This window comes from Cylas formicarius, unplaced genomic scaffold (genome assembly GCF_029955315.1).
Source record: "Cylas formicarius isolate icCylForm1 unplaced genomic scaffold, icCylForm1.1 PGA_scaffold_3__17_contigs__length_32017465, whole genome shotgun sequence".
NCBI lineage: Eukaryota > Metazoa > Arthropoda > Insecta > Coleoptera > Brentidae > Cylas > Cylas formicarius.
The window spans coordinates 17,700,930-17,723,269 of NW_026844326.1; the positions used below are offsets into that span (position 1 = coordinate 17,700,930).

At 32.9% G+C, this 22,340-nt stretch overlaps 1 protein-coding gene across 2 annotated transcripts in view; it reads right to left on the bottom strand.

Annotated features, from left to right (window-relative positions):
- Positions 1-22,340, bottom strand: part of LOC132699800 (monocarboxylate transporter 2-like) — a 201,375-nt gene that overhangs the window by 149,480 nt on the left and 29,555 nt on the right. Inside the window, exon 2 of one of the 2 annotated variants that reach the window (XM_060666695.1) lies at positions 8,326-8,405. The exons of the other annotated variant lie outside the window; for it this stretch is intronic. The gene's annotated coding sequence lies outside the window, so the exon portion shown is untranslated. The remainder of the gene's footprint in view (positions 1-8,325; positions 8,406-22,340) is intronic. 2 annotated transcript variants of the gene reach the window in all.

Here is a 22,340-nt window from a genome sequence, read left to right on the forward strand (position 1 = left end):
GATGGCCTTGGTTTACGTACAAATATTAATGAAATTTAAGCTTAATTAAATTTAATTAAAGAGTATTGGATAGACAAAAATATTTTTGACTTATCAAAAACAACCGCAGATAATTAAAACAATAAATAACCGTAATCCGGAGATCAAATGACAAGAGATAAGAGAGAGAACTCCGCATAGCGAAGATTAATATCTGTAATATATGTAGAGGTAAAACTTCCATATCCTAAGACACACTTTATTCTGGATGTGTCCAAGGTTTAGCAAAATCCCATTTTCACAAATTTGAGGGGTTACTCAATTATCTTGAATGTCATTATCGTAAATGGAAAGCTATTTGGGACTCTGTAGCTCAGATTTTCAAATTTAATTTAAAGTTTATTAAGTCAATTAAGTTAAGTTAAGTTAAATTGAGATTTAACGCAGAGGTCACCTTTATCAAGCTAGTCAAATTTATCTCCACCATTTTTATAGCACATTTAACATTTTATAATAATAATTATTATTAAGCATAAACTTGCCAATCCTCTAGTATATGTAAAATAATATTATTATCATTTAATTATTATTTAATTTTCAAAAAACCATTACAATTGTACAAAACAGTTTGTTTCTTCACTTACCTAAACAAAGTTCACTCCTTATCTTTAATATCAGGTTAACAATGGGGTAAATTAAAACATTTTCAAGTTATGGACATATTTTCTACTTATTCAAGTTAGTATAATTGTATTATTCTTGAATATATTTATTGTATGATTTGCCACTGTTAGTTACCCACCTGCATCAACGCAAAGCGAAGCAAAACAATATTTGGATTTCAATGTTAACACTATATTTATATTCTTGCAATTCGCAAAGTCCAGCGAAAAGTTCGTTTTTGCTTAAACCAGGCTGTACAAACAGTTTGCCTATTTCATCTCAGGATTCGCCAGGGTAATGAAATTAACCGGATACTACCAATTCGCTGAGCTACCAATTTGAACGCTCCGGCTCGATTAGTAATTTCTATTGTCCACTAAAATATGAGGTTAATGCCAAATCTGTGACTAAATTGCCTGAGCGAGTTTTACTCACAAAGAGCCGATAGAGCCGCCGAAATGTTTAAACCTAAGGGAACGTCCTGCACCATTAAGTTAACTACTCAAATTTAGTTGACGTAGTTAGTGCAGTGTGATGCAAATTGCAACGCTTGTTTTGGGGCACTTGAATTTACGTCCTGGGAAGGATTAAGTGGACGGCAATCCTTAACATGAAGCACACTTATTGCTCGAACGCAATGTCCGATGACTTTTGTTATAGTTCCCATTTGCAATACCACCTCTTGGACCAACTAAATGGCAACATATTTTGATATTTGATATATACAGGGTGTCGCGTAATTATAAGTGAATATTGTAACGACTTATTCTAAACCCTAATACATAAATATAAGTTCTTATAAACTAAGTGATGAGTAGGTAATACAAGGGGGTCTTGGGGAAGATTTTCCCGAATTTGGTATTTGTTGGTTTTTAGTAACATAAACTATAAAATTTCAAAATCTGTGGTTTGAAAATTAAATCAGTCCGCAAAATCAAAACCCATCTGCTACGTTTTGAAGGTCGGTCTATACAAAATTTTCTGTACTTAATGTTGTTGATCCTTCACGAAATTTCATTGATTCAACAGTGCGTAAAAAGTCTACCAAATGTACTAAATTTTATTAAAACATCTGTAGCATCCTATAATCGCGAAATGGTTCTGAATTCTAGTTGATTTGGAATCTTATTTCGATGTCACGGCTGTTACTGGTGTAAATATTGACGTCTAGTTTTGGGAAAACGTGTGTTTTCGGTTGTTACAACATATTCATTGTTGTTCACTATTTATAAGGGAAAAACGCAAGGAACATTGATAATATTTTTTTATGAAAAATCTAACATATACAAGCATAGACAAGTTTCTGTGAATGAGAATAGAAAAATAGTGGTTGAACAATCCTACCATATTGACGATATTAAGAAGAAAGATGGTTTTTTCGCCCACGGCGTTTTAAGTCATTTTAATGGAGAGCATCTACAATACAAAATTGACTAAACCTAACGGCTCTTTCGCAGGGTAACTGTTGTTTGACTGTTTTTCAGAAATTCTAATAATTTTAAGAAATCCCTAATTGTTTTTCAGAAACATGAAAACCCATTTTTTGTACGAGCACAATGTCAAAAAGCGATCTCAGTTAATGTGATTAAACAAGAATTTTAAAAAATGCTACTCCATTATATAAAAGTTTTGGCGTCAGTCGTGTTACCGCGTGTAATTACGAAGTTGCCGTAGGAAACTAGTCAAATTAAATTAAATTCAGTGTGGGGTTTTAGCGATTGGCGCATTAGCCGCATCGCCGTAGCTGTCTAGGTGCGGGGAAGTGCAATGTGATTGTGATTAAGAAATTATCCATACAGAAGTTCGTGGTGCGACCATTTTCCAATTAACAACGTGTCGCAGATAATAAGCAAATCTGACAAGCTGACAATTATTTCAGAAAGGGAATTGGAAAACTAAAGACAAATGCACTAAAAAAATTAATAATAAGAATTTATTAATTATGCTCGAACAGATCGTCCGTATCACAGAGCAAAATTATTTTAATTTCCAGGTACTGCAAGCAAACCAAATTATTACCAAAAACACATTAACAAAGGCCCTGTCTATGCTGATATCACAGGAATCTTTCTAGCCACGATAAAAAAACTACCATCAAGGGAAATTAAATACGCGCATTATTTTTTTTTCTTAGATTCAAGTTAAATTAGTAAAAAAGCAAGGTAACTACGTAAGAGTGGACAAGTTACCTGTGTCACGTTATGTTATCATGTTACTTGCTACCTGATTAGTTAAAATAAATGGAACTACACTACTAATAGATATAAAAATATTTGAATTTGAATCTTCTTCATAATGCCACGTCAGTGTTGGATTTTTGAATTTCAGTGTCTACTAAAATAGGCAAAGACTCAAAAATCGTAGGTGATATTCTTAAACATGTTTTATATTCTTTTAGATTTTCCAAAGAAATTTTTCTTCTACTTGCTGCCCATTTTCTAACTCACATTATGTTTTTGTAAACGGTCGCCCTCTCTATATTTTCAGTATCTTCATGTTGAAGTTGAAGAAGTTGAACTATCAAAAATTTGGATACTGATGTGAAAACTGGTTTTATTTGTCCACATGTACAGTCCATGTCGTCACTTCTTCCCAAAATAACACAATGAAACTTGCCTAAAAATGTACTACAGAAGGAAAAATTTTCCCTGAGCTGAATAAAACTAAATAAAATTACAGTAAATAAGTTTTTGTTGAGAGAAAATTTATTATATTTTTAATTTAATCCACAATTTTGTGTATTATATATTCTTATTGCGCCAATAAACTTTTGCTGAAATTTTCTACAAACAGAAAATAATAAAATATATATTATATAATTTATTTATTCCCAAAATATAACAAATCGTAACATCACATACAGGTAGTATTAACTGGAATACAAATATTATTGCTTGGAATACAGCGAATGTTAAATTAATGATATGCTACTTTCCTCAAATGAAAATGTATTTGCTGCAAGTAAATCTCTAATTCCCGGGAACATAGTCTTTTTGACGCTAATAGCCGGTTTTTTTGGATATTCCGATGTGAATATGAGCTGACACGCTGACACATCGCCATTTCTATTGCCGCCAGGTTATAGGCTGATTGTGAATGTGGATAATAGATAAATTATTATCTCAATGGGGAGGGAAACATCTTGTTCCGGCATTTCAATGTATGTGCAATTAAAATATTTAATATGTAATAGATCCCTCAAACTTAAAAAGTGGAAACTTAATATTGCTGAGTCTAGGGAACCTATTGTTCTTCAAGTAAAGGTTTCTGTTGAAGAAAATAAATGCAAAGTATAGGTTATTTGGGGCATCTGCCTAGATAGAAGATGCTATAAATGCAAAAAGAGAAGAAAATATGTATAAACTGCCACAGTCACTGAGGATACACCTAGATTGATCTTACTCTTGCAAATTAAAATCTCTGGGTATTGTAGGTTTTAGACCATCATGCACCAACTTTTTATAACAAATATTTTGTATGTAATATGCCCATATTTTGCCGAAATTGTAAAATTACGCTAAATTTCGTTCAATTAAATATTATTGTTCTCAAGTTGCTCCTTCCTTATAATGCTAATTAATTTTAAATTCCATGAAATAAATATTTGTTATTTCGATAGTTCTCGCAAATAGTTAATAATTGTACCTAATATACCCCTTGTAACAAATAAAGTAGAAGTGTAATAATACAAACATATTTCTTGTAATAATGTTAGATACGAATAAAAAAAATAATTCCCCGAATTCAATATTTAATTGCTCGATACGGATGAAATTATTTAATTAGAACAAATGTGCTATATTTTCAGGAACTAATTCTTTTTCTTCGTGTAGATTGAGGCACCAATTGCTGGATCGCTGGCGTTAAATAGGTCAATTGCTTACTTGTCTTACCTTCCTACTAGCTTAATATAAACCGGCCCTACGGTAAAGGCCATACCGGAAAAGGCTCACTCGCGGTATTTATCTCACATTCATATTACCTGAAAAAATTCGGTTATAATAAAATTTCGCTGGAATGGGAGGCCCACGCGATTTCATGATCCGCTTCAACCTGAAACGAAACGCTGAAAACCCACGTTCATATGCGAATTATGTAAACAATGTCATATTAAAATGGGTTCGCGGTTGGCTGACGGTCCCCTTTCCGCCATGTATAGGTATCAAGTTTCCAGAACCGGAACAATTTTCGCTCAACCGAAAATGGCCTCAAAGGGGTCGAAAATAACAAAACCCGGGTGTGCGGTTCCGTTTCAGTCAAATGTTACGAGTGTCCACAATTATTCAATTCTCCCTAGCCCGAACCAAGTTGTGGTGGAGTAGATACGCATACAGTACGGAGATTCGAAAATTCGATTCTTGGACTGCTCTTGTAAAGTGGATTTTGATACTGGTAGTTATGGAAAAAGATGCCAAATTTTTATAAATCTGTGAAACTCAAATCCCAAATTCGCTATATATTATGAGGGATTTCTTTTGTGATATTAAAAAAATTGAAACAGTCTTTGCTGGACGCACATTTTTTTTAATCTTTAAGCTGTCGTGCACAAACCACTTTTTAAAGTTCGATTGACATAACAAAGATTGTTTCTAAAATTAATTAATTTAAAAGTTTTTATAATATTCTTCCAATGCCAGGGAGAATATTTATATATACATAACTCATGACTCACTATGGATGGGTGATTTTTGTGTAGGATATAAAAATGAAAAGAAATCTAGGGAGTAAGCTGCAGCTAGGTTCGGGGGGAAATGGCATGGGGAAATGGGGAAAACGCATACTAATCTCTCTCCACTGTGCACCACTCTGTATGATAAATGAACGAAATTAATTTTAAAAATTCGACCTTTTTGCTCAAACCCTTTCAACAAGAGAACCGCTGACTCGTGAATAGAGTCTATCGAAATCATGCGCATAAATCTTGGTGTGTATTATTATAATAAACCGTTGAACAGAAATGTCGTTTTCACACGCGTTAAGCGTATTTGTCAAATAATTAAAGGGAAATTGAATTTGTTGTAACGTATCGAGAGCCTGGGTGCACATTTTCCGTGATACGGAAAACACGCCGAATATGCCGCAGCGACAAATTCGTTCGATTCGATGGTAAAATTGGGCGTGGAAAAATTATTTGTCGATTCCGCTTGGCGGACATAAATCTGCGGCTGCTACGGATGTGTTCCCCCGAAATTCGATCATGGTAATCGGTATATGGAAAAATACTATATTCATCAAACACGTTCGTCAAACACAAGCCCGAGTATGGCTTTATAGAATCGTTCATGTGATTGAAATGAACGTTAAACCAGCTGAATTTGATTACAAAAATCTATAACTAAATTAATACTCACTCAAAAATTTTGGGCTAGCTTCAAAAGTTGCATTGCATTGTAATCTGTGCCATTGATATTTTACTATTTATTTTTTTACATTTCAGTTTATCTTAGTGTAGTTTATTAATTATCGAACTTTTAGTTCCTTGATTTTGATGCAAGTCGGCAAAAAAGTCTAAAGAGACGGTTCATCCGTTTCGGTCTTATGACTTTTATATAAAAAATAAAATAAAAGATTTTTATTTTGTAAGAGCGATTATATTTTAATTCAAGAAAGTGTTCTAGATATTAACAAAACTACTTCTATTTTGCTTTCCACTGAGTGCGTGATTTTCAAAATATGTGTTTTATTGACAAACATCTTTTTAATTTCTCTGAAAATATTTCACATTTTTTATGTAACAGAAAAGCTTACCAACTCCTTTGCTTAAACTATTGTGAGTATTGTTGAATTATTGTTTTATTGTTAAATTGGTATATTACAGCAAATACATACATTGTAATAGTTTATGTTTATATTTACATTATAACATGTATCATCAATCTATCATTAAACCAAAATTTAGATTTTTTTTTAACTTAAGTGAGAGTAGTGATATTAATAAAATGTGAAAGTTATCGCACAAATTCAGCCCCAGAGAACAATTAATTAAAACAATTAATTAATTATTTAAAAAAGAATAATTAAATATGAATCGAAGCCATCGAAAATTCTTAATTATAGGGATACCTAAGTTCAAAACGAGAAATGAATTTATTTTTAAGTTAATAGAATAGCGACCATAGTATATTATTCAACAACTGCGGTGTTTAATAAACGACTGACTTAAAATGTTTACCGAACGTGTTGCGTGCTATACTTTTTCTATAACCGTTAGTTTTTGTCTTAAAACGACACGAATATATTCACTGACATGGCCGTCAGAATTGACAAACGTCAAAATTCAAGACGTGGGAAATATCTTCGAAAACATCCGATTGTCCCCGAAGCGGTTCGGATTCGTGGGAAACGAAACTGACGTGGTAAAGTGACGCTTCCCGTACGCTAGATCGGTGTGTAATTAGGCATTTTACAGACGGGAATAGAAAAATGTCATTTGATACAAGTATTTCATCATTTGACCACTTTTTATGAATTTGTCGTAGTCATGGAGATAAGTACACGCAATAAATTAATGTTAAAGCTGCGCGAGTGCCTGAACGACACATCGTAACTGTCTAAATTACAAGCACCGTGATACGTGTTATTGATAGATCTTATTAATTAGCGTCGATTTCCAATCTCGTTCCGATAATTAGCCATAATTGCGATAAACGTGCCTAGCTGGTTACCTGACGTTCCGCAAAATCATTTGGTGTTAAAAAGTTTGGTTGCCATTGGAGAAGTGATGACGCAGATTTAAAACTGAACTGCTAGAAGACGAAACTGACGTTTTCCAAAGGGCATATATGAAGGACCGAAAAAATATTTGGACAAGTATTTTGATAAATGAAGCCTAAGAAAGTCTTTTAAATTGGGAGCTTTATCTAAAAGAAAGTGGCAAACCACATATTAAACCTTATATCGAATGACAACCATAAAATGATTTTTTTCATCTGTTGTTGGTTTGTTTTTTACCCAATTTGCCAAAGTATTAAAAGCAAAAATTTGTGAAATTTCTACCAATTTTTAAGATAACATATTCATTCAAAAGATGAAATATGGGATTAAGTGTGTAAAGTTTTATTTGACTCTCACTGGTTTTGCGATCGATTAGTGTTGCAAATGAGAACTATTTCTATTTAGCAATATTTTAGCACATTTTGCCTTTCGTTTAAGAATTATTATTTTTGGAATTAACCTAGAAAATCTGGTTGAGATCAGTCTTTTACCATCTAATTGAAATTATAAAAGAGATAAACAATATCAACAATTAAAAACATTTTTTGGAAAACGTATATCATTTAAAAAATATTGAAAGTCTCAAAAATTATATTAAACCAATGATATATTTTCAAACTATGGAAAAATATATGTTCTGTGGATAATCACAATTTGTGATATTATAGTTAATTTGTACATAAAACCGAATTAGTGAAATTATAGTTTAGATAAACTCGGTTATAAACAAATTTTTGATACTCGCTATTCAATAAGTCATAATTATAAGAAAAACATTATATTTTGTCCAATTCTGTAAAAAATCAGTTTTGCAGATTCAGAAATAAAACAGCCTACCTATTTTTTAACGGTCTAGCAATTTTAATGGCGTATAACCAAGTTGCGGTGTTGCTGCAATTTTTCAGTGGATAATAATTATTAATACTAAAGAACTTCGATTAACAGGTACGTAGAGTACCTAATTCTTACCTTGACTTATATGGCGGCATACTAGGCCAGATAGGTATCGTATAATTACAGTTCCATGTTACCAGCTGCTCGATTTATACCTGCAAGCAAATACATTCCCGATAAATGGTGATAAACCATTGCTGGATATTTGAAGCAATAACAGAACAATTATAATTAGAAATCGATATTACTGAAATATGAATTAAAATTACGTATTACGCCACAAGATATAATTCCAATGATAATTACTCGGTACGTATATCGAATCGAAATGGTTATTAACACAATCAAAAATTCTCGTCTACAAAGCGTAGTATATTAAATATCATTCAATTATTTAATTGTGTGGTTAGTGCAAAAAAGAGGAAGGTTGAAGTTGAACTCACGGTAAATGATATAATTTGGAAGAAGTAAGTTTGTTGGTCAGAAAGCTAGGGAAACTTCATAATATATTTTCAATTCGGAATGATCTTCGCAGTGCGAGAGAAAATTTTGAGCCACCCGGTATGCTTAATAATCACAGTATATATTATTTAGTTTTTATTAGTTAGATTATAGTAAATATTATTTACTTGACTTTCGTTGTTGATCATTAATTTCACAAAAACTGTAAAATTTACACACATGCATACACTACTTCATTTTTGAATTCTATACAAAATTCTAGATATATTTTATGTATAATATCCTATTCCTAAGTCAAACCGTTTTTGACATTTTTAATTTTTTATGCGAAAAATGACTTTTGCAAGACTTAAATATCTGCCAATGTGTTCATTCGGAGGTATTTATTTCTATGCATGTTAATACAGGGTACGCGAAAAATAACATTAAAAATGAAATTAAAAAAATTGCCAAAAAACTTTTTTTTTAACTGAAGTTACCCATTTTTATAACTTTGTCATATTTAGCATTAAAAGTAAGGCAATTTTATATAATATTAATATATTTATATAATTTTATATATGCTCAATATTTTTACTCCATGAAATATTTCCGTTTAAACATTTGTTTATCACAAATAATATGCTGTTGCCATATAAGTTCAGTTAGTGTAAGTTCGCTATGACGGCATTTGAACTAAACAAGTGCTAAAGTGCCACTATGATTTACCATTTCATAGTTGAACATAATAGATAATAAATAGATAAAAGATTTTGTATGCATTATTTATACAGATAAGCGATAACGTTGTTGTTGTTAATGAACTATAAATAAAAAATTAATAGCTTACAAAGGATAATAATTATTGTAACAGTTGTTCAATATGTCCTCCACTTTGAGCAATACAAGCATTATAAATGGTTTTTAAATACATGATGGCAATTTGGCATTTAAATATTCGATACCTTCTCTTATCCGATGTTTAAGTTCCTCGACAGTTGACGATTTGTGTTTATAAACTAAATCTTTAAGTGTACCCCATAGAAAAAAATCTAAGGGAGTTAAGTCATTGCTCCTTGGAGGCCAGGCGTAACTACCATTCTCCCGGAAACATTCTCTATAGTGTACATTTAAATAGATGCTAATTTCTTGACTTCTTTGATAAGGAGCGTCATCCTATTGCCAAATTAAATTTCGTCGTTCCATTTTAGGCACTTCACTTTAGAAGTGTTTTTAGCTAAACATCTGACCAAGATTTTTGTGATATACTTGGTGCTTTGTTGTCCTGGCAAGAGAGTTAGATTTGGTTAGTGTCCCCTCACATAAAATGAGGGATTTTTTGCAAGTAGTTGCATAAAACCAACTTTTATTCAAATTGGCACTACGAAATGCTATCTCAGCTGCCAACTACCTACATTCATTATAAGAACTGTCCCTGAATTAAGGGAAAGCAATAAAATTTTCTCAAATGGTTGCCTCTGCTTTAACGAAAAAGACAAAAACCTGCTTTACGTGTAACACAAAACATCTTGGACAATTGACAACGTTTATTTTGGGACACTATCTTATCTCAGAAAACAAAAGTTACATTCAAAAGTTAATTGAAGTATTACAAACCTTTAATTTATTTTGATTTTGTATATATAGGATACTTAATTTTTAGTTGCGCGAATTTTTTTTTCTTTTAAATGTTCCTGGTGTATTACTTCATTTTTGAATTCTATACAAAAATCTCGACATATTTGGTGTATAATATCCTATACCCAAGTCTAACCGTTTTTGACATTTTCAATTTTTTACGCGAAAAATGGCGTTTAATATGTGCCGATTTCTTCATTCGCAAGCATTTATTGTTTTTATTTATTTTTGAGTAACTTTTGTTATAGAGAAGGGACTCGAATGACGGATTCCATCACAAACAATATGTATGCCATATAATTTGAGATAGTTGTAAGGTGGCTATAAATTTTGTCGTTCCCTTTTAGACACTTCATTTTCAACAAAGGGATGGATAATATTTAAAAGCTCTAAGTAGCGTTAGGAATTTAAATTCTGATCAAAAAATACTGGACCTATTATTCTGAACCTCCTTACGGCGAACCATACTTTGGCAGAATTGTCTTGATCTTGTAACTTCCATATGTTTTTATTATTCTTGTTGCTCCAGTAATGGGCATTTGTCCGATTAAAAATTTAAGTAGAGGTTGTAAAAATGGACTGATCTGTCCAAATAATATTAGCAAATATATTTTCTACTTTCTAATATAATTTCTAATTTCTACACTGGACAGAATTTATAAGACTTCCAATTGTTTATTTGAAGGCACGTTCGAAGAGTTGTTCTTTTGACATATAGATCTAGCATTTCGGGTTGAATCTTCAGGGGTCTCTGCAAAAAGCAACAAAATATTAAGTTGCTCTTCATCTCTCAATATATTACATCTATTTTTTTTCTTTCTTCAAGGTTCCATATATTCCATGGTGTTGGTAAATCCTGTCGAAGATCTTTTTTTCTGGCGCGTTCTAGCACTTGTTTTGTTTAAACGCTGTCATAGCCACCTTACACTATATATTATTTGTGATAGACAAATGTTCAAAAGCAAATATTTGAAAAAGTAAAAATATTAGGCGTATACAACCTTATATAAAATTGCCTTAACTTTTAATGCTAAATATGACAAAATTATAAAAATAGGTAGTTTCCATTGGAAAAAAAGAAGTTTTTTGGCAGTTATTTTAATTTCATTTTTTAGTCATATATTCTTGTATTAACATATATTGAAATTTCTTATGAAATCCGTTATTCAAGTCTTTTGTCTACAACGCAACTTACTCAAGTGATGTAATAAATGCTTCCGAATGAAGAAAATGGCAGATATTTTACGTCTTGCAAACGTCATTTATCGCCCAAAAAATTTAAAATGTCAAAAATAGTTAAACTTAGGGGTATTATATTATAAACAAAATATGTCTTAAATTTTGTATACAATTGAAGAATGAAGTAATATACCTATTTAAAATAAGAAAGTTGATACTCGCTCACGAAAAATGAAACACCGTGTATATATAAACACATCATTTCAGCCATTCTAGTTCTAAATTTACGGAGCTGATACAAAAACTTCATTTATTTTCAAAGGACCTTGTGCGTGTGCGTGAATTTTGCAGTTTTTGTGAAATTAATGTTCACCAACGAAAGTCAAGTACTAATATTTACTAGAATCTAACAAATAAAAACTAAATAATACATACTGCCATAAATAAGCATAGCAACCATATAACCATATAACATTAAAATAAATTGAAGGTTTGTAATACACTAATTAACTTTTGTATTTAACTTTTGGCTCCATCCCCTATAATTTCTGAGATACGGTAGTGTCCTAATATAAACGGCCCACCCAATACATTTCACCGAATCTTCAAATTAAAATTAAGGGCCAGATATGCTTTCAATATATCATTGCTTAGATTATTTTCTATTCCTAACACCATTAAAATGCAAAATCAATACGCTATAATGTAATAGCGAGGAAAGAACTTGGCTTTAAAGTGCAAGGTCATTTTATTCTCTCAAGGATCAAAATTTGCATCCATCTTCTTCAAAATTCCGGTGTCGCCGGCGTCAACCACTTTCGCGCCAAATAACCGATTATGTTTTTTTACCTATTCCCCGCCCTATATTCAGTTCATCAATCTATCATCGCCGTGTCGGCGAGGCAAATGAAGTTAGTCATTATTGATTTGTACCCCAATTAGCTACAACGCTAGTCGATTAAAATGATAAAGAGAAAGAGAAAATTTCTTTAGATTGGATTGCAGATTTGTTCGCAGAACAGAGTGGTGATTGTGTAACCGCAATAGTCTAATAAATATGGATCGTGTTATCAGAAATCACAGCAAGGCCACTCGAGTGAATCATTTTCCCTAAACTACTGATGCGGAGTCTCCCAGACAGATCGGTCAATAATGCTAATTCCAATATGAAAATTTAAATAATTCCAATTCGCGTGGTGCACCAACGAAACGAACCAAAACTAACTTTTTTGTAGAGCTAGACTCATTTTAGATGCAAGAAGTGAAGCAGTTAGACTTGAAGGTAGATGTGGCAATGGAAAGTAGTGTCAAATCTGAGCTAAAATCATAGGAAGACCTAAAAGAATGTTGGAATCTTGGAACTAAATTAACACATATTAGATATTTTAAGGGTATCTAATTAAAAGATTTGTTGAAAAAAATTTAGTTCAAAGAATAGAAAATCCAATTTTCCTAAAAACAAAATCAAATACTTATATACAATATAAGACGTAAATGTGATTAATCGGGCAAATTTTGTAAATTACAATAAGCATTGTCAATTATGTTTGCTTTGTTTGGTACTTAAAAAATATCAATCGGTCTGTAAAAATTGTTATCACTGTCCAACTTCAATTATATTTTAATACAATTAGAGGTTTGTACGACATAATCCGTTATTTAATTTTGGTAAATTTTTATAAAGGTCTAACCGCAGCCCACCTTGCTTGGGTTTCTATTTCTAACCCTCAACAAATAGATTCGAAATTCCACAATGATGTACCAGAACCGTACTTCATTACTTCGTGCCATCGGCGAGATATCTCGATTATTATAAGTCCATGCAGTGAACCTAATACACTGGTAAAAATAAAAACCTTTGTGTAAATTTTTAATTGTTAAAACAATATCGGAAAACCATAAAAAGTTTTAAAAACTGTATACGGTTGGGTGAACTTTACATCGCAAATCGTTCATCCTCGAGGAGACCTGGTTTCACAAAATTGTTATGATTCAACTAAACTTTGAACTCGATGTCTCAAAAAATTATTATGGGAAAAATGTTTAACGTGTTTTGCCCACACGGGCATCATCAGACATTCAAAGACGTCAATACAAACGCACACAGACAAAAATTGGAATGACCACCAACCAATTCGTTTGACGTCGGAATTTAATTAAACGGTTATATATTTCATTTAATTTTGCAAGTCCGAATATTGAGTTTTTATCAATCAAATTAAAAGACATGTCGCAAAAGCAAAAAAAAACGAATAAATGAGAAAAGTGGAAATGTCTGATGATAGATTTTAGGTTTTAAAGGACGTTTGTGCTAAGTAACGTTTTCTAAAATCAGTAATCGTTTAGCCTTGCTTCTAACTAATACACTGGTAAAAATAAAAACCTAGACATGTAAAAAACTAACAGCGTACAATGGCGCTAGGCCGGTACAATGTCCATATTTCAAGTGAGTTTAAGTGCATGTAAACTCGGTTTCGCAAATGGCGGTTTCTCCACACCGTAGAGGGGTTATTAATGATCCTAATAAATTTTCGACGTTTAAGATCGTCTTAGTTGTCCCTCGGAAGATGTCAACGCCATAACAAATTGTTGTGTTGTATCCGGATATAAGATGAGTTTTCCGTTTTCATCTCGAGAAACTTGCGAGAAAAACGCCTTAGGAAGACATAAATCATAACCGACGTCTATAATATATGAACTGGAAGAGTAAATTTATAACCGGACCGCGTTAGTACACCTTTGTTATAAAAAGAATCGCAAGATATTGATGTACCTGCGTCGGAGTGGTAAAAAAAAGGTAAAACTCGCCTTTTTACTTGAAATCTTCATTTATCGGGACGGTCCCTTTATCGATATGTACATCCCAAACTTGCTCGCATATGACTCTCGTACAACCAAGTTATGCCCAGCCTCACTGGATCTGGGATGTTTGGTGTGGAGTTGCGGTGCGTTGCAACTGCAGTCGAACTAATGGAAGTTCTGAAGTATCTTGTTTCGATTTTGATACGTAGTCTGTTTTCGCAGAATCTTTAAAAAATGCTTAGTGTCCGGGTTTTTTACGATTAGCGTACACTATGTTTGAACTTGTATGTTACAAGCGTGAGCGGCCGTTGGCTTAAGATATTGTCCTTTCTCATTTCCTGCTGTCCCTTGGTGTATCGCTATATATATGTTTTTTAGCGACAACTTTCTTTTCACAGTTCCTGATACTTATTTCTGATGCTATGGTTGTTTGCCTAATGGTGCAGGCGTAGTGAAATTAAGTCGTAGATATAGCGTTACCTTGCTTCAACTCTCCTACTTAGGTAAAGATAACTTATTTCAAATTATAACACAGAGTTCGATTTCGGCCTATGGTTTACTGTTACTTTTCCCATCGTATAGGTGCATACGAACTGAATGGCAGATGAAGTGGGACTCCCAAGAAGTTGTCTAATTTTAACTAACCTTGGACATTTCTTTGTCGATATTAAATTTCTAGCCAGTGATGCAAAGAGACGTCCTTGCTGCCGGATTTTTTCTCTTGAACCACTTTTTGGACGCCTCTGATTTTGATGATTTTCTTTACTTGACGGAGTTCAGGCGGTATTTGTTATTATTTAATTCCAATTTTGAAATAAAAGCAAAATTTCATTAAGTGGTCGTATTTTAATAGCAACGAAATGTACCAAAAAAGGCACGTTGCCTTATTTTTAGACTCTGTTTAGTAAGAAGGGGTTTAAGAGAAAAATATCTGACCTTACTGACGGATAAACGAACCTTTCTGTGGTTGACTGAATATCTAAAATCAACAAATAATATCACTAGTCAAGACTAGACAGTTTCTTGTGTAATATACTGTAAAATGATTTGATTTGGAACCAAGTTCTCAAAACAATTAAAATGCTTCTCTGGCGATTGTAATAGTATAGGTAACCCGTATCTCCGTTGTGCTTTCGTAACACTGTACAATAAACACAAAAAAGTATGCGCAGCATCTGTTCAAATTTCGATTTCGTTATTTGTCCCATACCTATTCCATTAATAATCCAGGTAGCGATATCAATTAAAAATTAAATCCCTTTTTACATTCATTAAGCGTTACACAAGCTCGTGGTATATTAATCATTAAGATACTTGACCGTACAAGCGGCACATAATTGAACTTTTTCCGTCATGTGTGATTCCATTTAAACAATTTCTACTAGTTTTTCGAAGAGCGCTTTAATTCCACTTAACATCGGCAACGTAGCCAGTGGCGTAGCTCTGAAGTCTTAAGTGGTGACCCCATCAGCTGATAAAATGCTCCTACGGAACAGATTTTATTATTAAGTGATATACGCAAAGATAATTACATTTTTTTTAATTCCTCGCAGATACGTTATGTAACCTTGACTTTTGCTGGCATGTAGCAGTAATTCAAACATACGCCAATGTAAATACATCATAACTGAAATAACTCTTAAACAGACGAGCCCACATATCTCTAAACAGGATTACATGCACTTAATGTGCCATATATCAACCCAGATTGACGTATCTTTCACCATAGATTTATGGGAAACCCTTGATGTCGCCATACGTCTTCATAATTTGACACCACATCAAGTAATTTCATTTAACAAAACAATGTGCATTGTTACACACAGAATTATAGGAATTAAACGAAATAGAATACTAGTTATTTTCCCCAAAAAGCAGCTACATGGTCCGTCTTATAACCTACATAACACTGCTGGTTTCGTTTCTCAAATCAACTGTTGTTTTAAAGTTTCCATTAGCATAGGCATTTTTTATAAACAATCCAAATCAGAAAGATAATTTTTGCGAACCAAATGTGGATCTTAACCTTCCATGCAACCTCCTTAGTCCGTCTACACAATATGTGTATGCCGTCCAAAGTGTATATTTTATTTTCCTTCTTTATATTTTTATTTCGTTCATAATTTTCACTTTATCTAAATTAATAAATTACTCTAAACTAATTTAACTACGTTCAATAGTTCAGATTTGTTTCAATTTAAAACCACCTTTAAATTTCCTTACACAAACCAACGCGGGAAAAAAATTCGCGTGGACAAAAGGTGTGAAGTCGAGATAGATGTTAGTACCGTTATCCAGTGCCATCTAATTATTTTACCTTAAACTAAGAAAGAAACAAGTAATTGAACAAGACCGTCAAGGTGGGGGATTTAAAGGAAGTGTTTTCTTCCTTCTTAAGTTTTTGTATTATTGCGAGCTATCGAAGGAAGTTACAACATTTTACTCCTTAATTAAAATCCCTTCGACCCTCTTCGCGGCCACAGAATACAAATCTGGATGTTAAATAAAAAGTCTCCAATCAAGTTCAATTAAAGTGAATATTATGCACGTTCAGTCAATCACGTCTTGTCGAAATTAAACTTCTCGGGATGGAAATTTTTGATACAATGCGGTCGTAAATATCAGTACAGAGCGGAGTAATTATAAAAATTCAGAATGTATTTAGACAGGTATCTATCCAATTGCGTGTATAACAGCGTCATTATATGCTAATGGCGCCGCAAATATCTGTGTGGAATACGGATATCAAAATGCAAACCACATAAATCTCGAAGCACTCCTAAGTAACGAATTTAAAGGAAATGTCCACCGTTGTTTGATAGATGACGACCGGCTTGTTCCCGCTACTTGGCATATGTATGATTAACGGCAAAATATGCAAAATCTTCGCGCATAGTTTGCAATGTCCTTTACTGATATGGGTGTTATATTTAAAGGCGATTAGTTGTCACTAGTTAAAACTCTAATGTGTGTAATGCAAATCTAAAATTACTTGCTAGGTTACTTAAAACTTTGATATTTATCACAATTGTAATAAACTGAGACAATTACAACACAAATGAAGATCTCTGTGGAATGAATAAAACCAAAAAAAATTCGTTGATGCCAAAAAAAAGTCAGAATTCTTTGTGTCTCACACTTCACAAGAGGCGAGACGACTGAAGCTAAAAGAAGGCCAGGTGGCACTACCATTTTGATACCTTGAATGGAAAATTTGAGAATAAAAACAATGCGTTATAATTATTTTCGATAAAATTATTTTAAATACATTGCTACATCTAAAAATTAGATTTATTTCTGTAAATGTGCTACTTTATTGATTGAATATTATAATATAATTTTAAAATGAATTTACTTAAATCAGACTCCAAACATTTTTTGAAATAGTCTCTGCTAAAACAAACAAATGCCCAGTTCTAAATTAATATAATTTAAAAAAAGGCTCACATCTGTTAAGTCAATGGTTGAAAGGTTGTCCAGAAAGAATTTCTCAAAATAATTGTAATTATATCGCACTTGAGCTCAATAATATTTCTAATAAAAATCAATATACATTGTCCAGTGTGTGATTCATATAAAGTATCTTCTCTATACTGTTTCTTATTCACTGACACTCAATGATCGAGGAGAATCTCGTGATATTAAAAACTAATAACAAGTAAATAAATAAGTTTTTCTTGTGCACTAAATTAAGATTTCCAAAAAGATGCAATGCATTATTTAGAAAATAAAATAAAAATCAAATAAAAAAAGAATGTGTTGTACTTATTACTAACAATATTTCGACAGTTATCAATGCAGGGTGTATTACATATTTTCAACTATTTTTTAAATCTTTTTGGCCCTTTAGTGAACAAAGAAAACATAAAGTATTTTATAATTTAAACAACTTTTAGAACAATTAATTGTTTCATTTTTGATAGTGAATCTAAAAAAAAAAACAAGCAAATCCAAGTAATATAAAGAATTATAAATTACAACAAATTAAAATAGACGTAGGGGCGATAAATTTATATTTGTACGATAATTGCAAACACCTAAACCACCGGTTAAACCATTTAAACATAAAAAACTTAATAGTTCTATCAATCAAGTCTCGTTGGAGTTTATTTTGAAATTTTGAAAAAGCACGTAGTATATTTATTGTTTCAAGCAGACCGACTGGAAAACACTGCTGTTGCAAGGCTTGCATACGAAACAAAACCAAAGATTTAAAAGCTTTTAACTACGAAGAAGAAGGTATAAAATTCGCAACTAATGGAGAAAGTTTCACATTTCTACTACACTTGGGGATACATTCGTGATACAATGTTACTCTCCGAATCAAATGTAAAAATTATACTCGTATATTTTCCTTTAAACAAATTTTAAGAACTCATGACTTTAATTATAATTTTGAGTGCAACAAATATGTCATATGTCATATAAATTGAAAAATAGATATACTTTTAGAGAGTTAAGAAATCCCTTTCAGATTGTTAATATCGGTCGGGAAAAATATATTACGAAATTAGCAGAACATAATACTCCCTTACATCACTCACTCATCACTATTTCTATCTGAAAAGTTGAAAACTTAATTTTTTTAAATATAACCACCAATAAGAAAGGTGGCCATAATTTAACAATGTAATATGAAGTGCTTAAACTATGATGATATAACATGATAATTTCTAAAATACGTACTTTAATTTAAAACTAATCTACATAGCACTTTCTTCTCTATGTGTCTTGTCCTGGTACAACGTTGGTCTTATTTTTTTTCCTTTATACCTTGCAGTACTGGTACTCAGAAGCTCTGTTATAACAGTTCATCCCTCTGAGGACACTCTCCAAATAAACATCGAAAAGAGTAGAGGATAAAACGCAAACTTGTCTAATTTTGTCGATGCCTGGTTCATAGCTGCATGAAAAAGCATTCTCAAAATAAATCCGTTTTTTTGAAAGTTGTCAAGGATTCTTCTTAGAAGCAATATTTATGTGAAAGTGGACAGCAATTACTGCAAAACATCGATTAATTTCTGCGGGCGTAAAACCGCTAAACTAATTAAAAAAACTTAATAACTTTCTGCGATATTTGCATAACCAAGACAAACTCATAAATCAGCCGTTCGCTTTCCCATCGTGGTAAATAATAAAATCAATTTTTGATATTTTTTCACGATGACAAGAAATATCGGGGATCCGCAGAAAAATCCGCGCCGGACCTTATTTGCTATAGACCCACACAGAACACGGATAATATCGCCGTCGAGAACTGGGGGAGAAAAATCTTGTTTGGAAGAGGATTCGCCTCTTGTATAAGCGCAAACGGTCTGAGCATATTGCTTAGTTGCGCCGCAAGGGCTATTTCCAAGAGACACGTAGCATACTGCCTATGCAAATGAAAATTAAAGGAAGATTTCAAGTATCCTCAGCAGTTCCTAAAGCCATTGTATTTTCTGAAAATCAGAGCGGGGTGCTGGATGTAGAGTTCCACTGAGCGTTCTTACGTCTGTAAAAAACTAAAAGTGACACCAAACCATAAAGCTCAAGTAAGCACAGAAAAAAACGAACTTGGAGTTTTTCTCCATGTTTTCGGTGGACTCTTCTATGAATATTATGAGCCGACAAACAAAAACATGATTCATCACTGAAAAGGATCCGATTCTGCTAATGATTCCAGTGAGCTCTTTTTGAGATTATGCTAAAAGTACCTGTCTATGTGTGACTTAATGCCATTACCAACCGAGGATGATATGACTGTAACCCAAAAGCTAAATTTTTAATAATGTGCTTTATATCAGGTGAGTTATGTCAAATTACGCTGGTGTGCAGAAAGAGTCTCTAAGGGCGCTACGTACGGACAATATCGCATCCATTCTATAGCATTTTGACCAATCAAGCTTTCAATTTCTCTAAACAATACCCCAGCCTCCCGTAGGTCTCTATATACCGAATCTATTCCAGAAGGTTAGCTCATTAAATATGCAAAGAGACTACATTCATTTAGTTCAAGTCTTCTTACAAGAGGCATTGCTAAATGATGTTTTTAATATAACCAAGGCAACAAAAATTGAATTGCCCTAAACAAAATCTTCAAAAAATAATAAAACCTATTTATTTGTAAACAGAGTGAGACAAATATAATAGTTCCCCACAGTTCATGCACTAAACTTCCTTCTTCTCGGATATCTAACCAAAAGATAAAATAAAAACTTGCTTTAGGCTAAGAACATCTGTAATCGGCTAAAGACATAGCTTTAAAGTCTGCCAATTTTCACTTGAGCCATCCATTGCTATCCCTCGCGCCATCAGGCTATACATATAAAAGTTATTGCACAAAAGGAAAATTTGTAATTATCGCTGCTAGGATTAAGGCAAAGTTTTTGACTAAGCAAACGCGGACCCTTAATATCAGCAAGGGTTCAGCTTCGTTTGAGCGCAACTCGTTAGATAAAACTTAAGTTTTCCAGCGCCTAAACCATGAACGGCAATTATTTCACGTCGCCTTTTTATTTCCGAAGTCGTCCTTGTAATAACTAATTCCAACTTTATCAAGATACTTCTGGAATTCATTAAAGCCCTCCGCAGGGCGTTACCAGGATATTTCGGAAGAACGAACTTTCCGTGACGGTTTTTTGTTTCCCTTTTGTGTCGCGCTTTCGTAGTAGCAACAACAATATATCAGCGACGCAACTAGGCGAAAATTATTTCTTTCTAAAGACTGGGGGAAACTGGTATAATTTGACCGGAGTTACATTTCATTTCGCCGAGGGGATTCTGCTTCCCGAGATTAACGAGCTTACTTTAAATTTATTAATTATTTATTCAACCTACCACAACAAAACCAATTTACACAAATTATTTTCGCCTATGCAGAACGTCCCAATAATGCATAATACGGTAATTTTTTGTTTTTTCTTTATATCTGGCACTCATGTTACAAAAATCAGTTGTTCGATATCCATTGTAAAGACGGGTGCTGATATCGGATATTAATGAATTAATTTAATTACAAAAATTGCCTGTATTATAGTTATTCCAATTTTGTTTGCAATTAACTTTTTTTGCACTCTCTATTCAAGCAGATATACGATACTGACAATATCTCAGCGGACTGGTAAAAATATGCATTCATCCCAATACCCAAAAAATGTTCGGATAATAGGCTTGTCAGTTGAATGAGTCATGTGCTCAAGCTACTTCTACATATTCTACAAAAAGAATAAGCAACGAATGCGAGGAAGCTATGAGTTCGGTCAATTTGGTTTCAGAAGATGCATGGGAACTAGGGAAGCACTATTTATCATGGAAAAGCGTTCGACCGCATTCGGCACAATAAACTGATCTTAACCCTACAGAACTAGATGACAAAGACATTATTCTGATTTCGCTTCTGTACTGGAACCAAATTGGTACTATTGAGCATGGCGTGAGGCAGGGTTGCATACTCCTCCCCACCTAAGCCTTAAGAGGTCAAAAAAGAACTGTTATTGGAGGAGACACAATGAATAATATACGATATGCCGACGATACCGTACTTATAGCAGAAAATCTCGTAGACCTGCAAAACTTAGTAAACAGAGTTAATGAAACTTGTAGGAACTGGCGGCTCTATGTATTAACCTAAATAAAACTAAATATATGATTGTGAGTAAAGTAGATGTTGACCAGACTCTATTACTTTTAAACAGAGAATCGTTGGAGGGAGTGACAAAGTTAAGATATCTCAGCTATTGGATTGATCAAGATAATAAATCTTTCAGACGAAAAATATTCTGGACCACAAAAACGAGGAATTAGGAAGTTCGAAGACTACATGTAAATATTATCAAGCGACAAAAACTTGAATACCTAGGCCATATAATTGAGGGCCTCGATATGACTTTCTTAACGGAAAAATTGAAGGAAAAAAGTGGATTGGGGGTAACAGGCTTTCGTGGCTAACGCGCTTGAAACAATGGACAGGCCTTAACGCAGATAAATTACTCCATGTAGCAGAAGAACGGGAAAGATATAGAGATATCGTGAACACGGCAGTCGTCAAC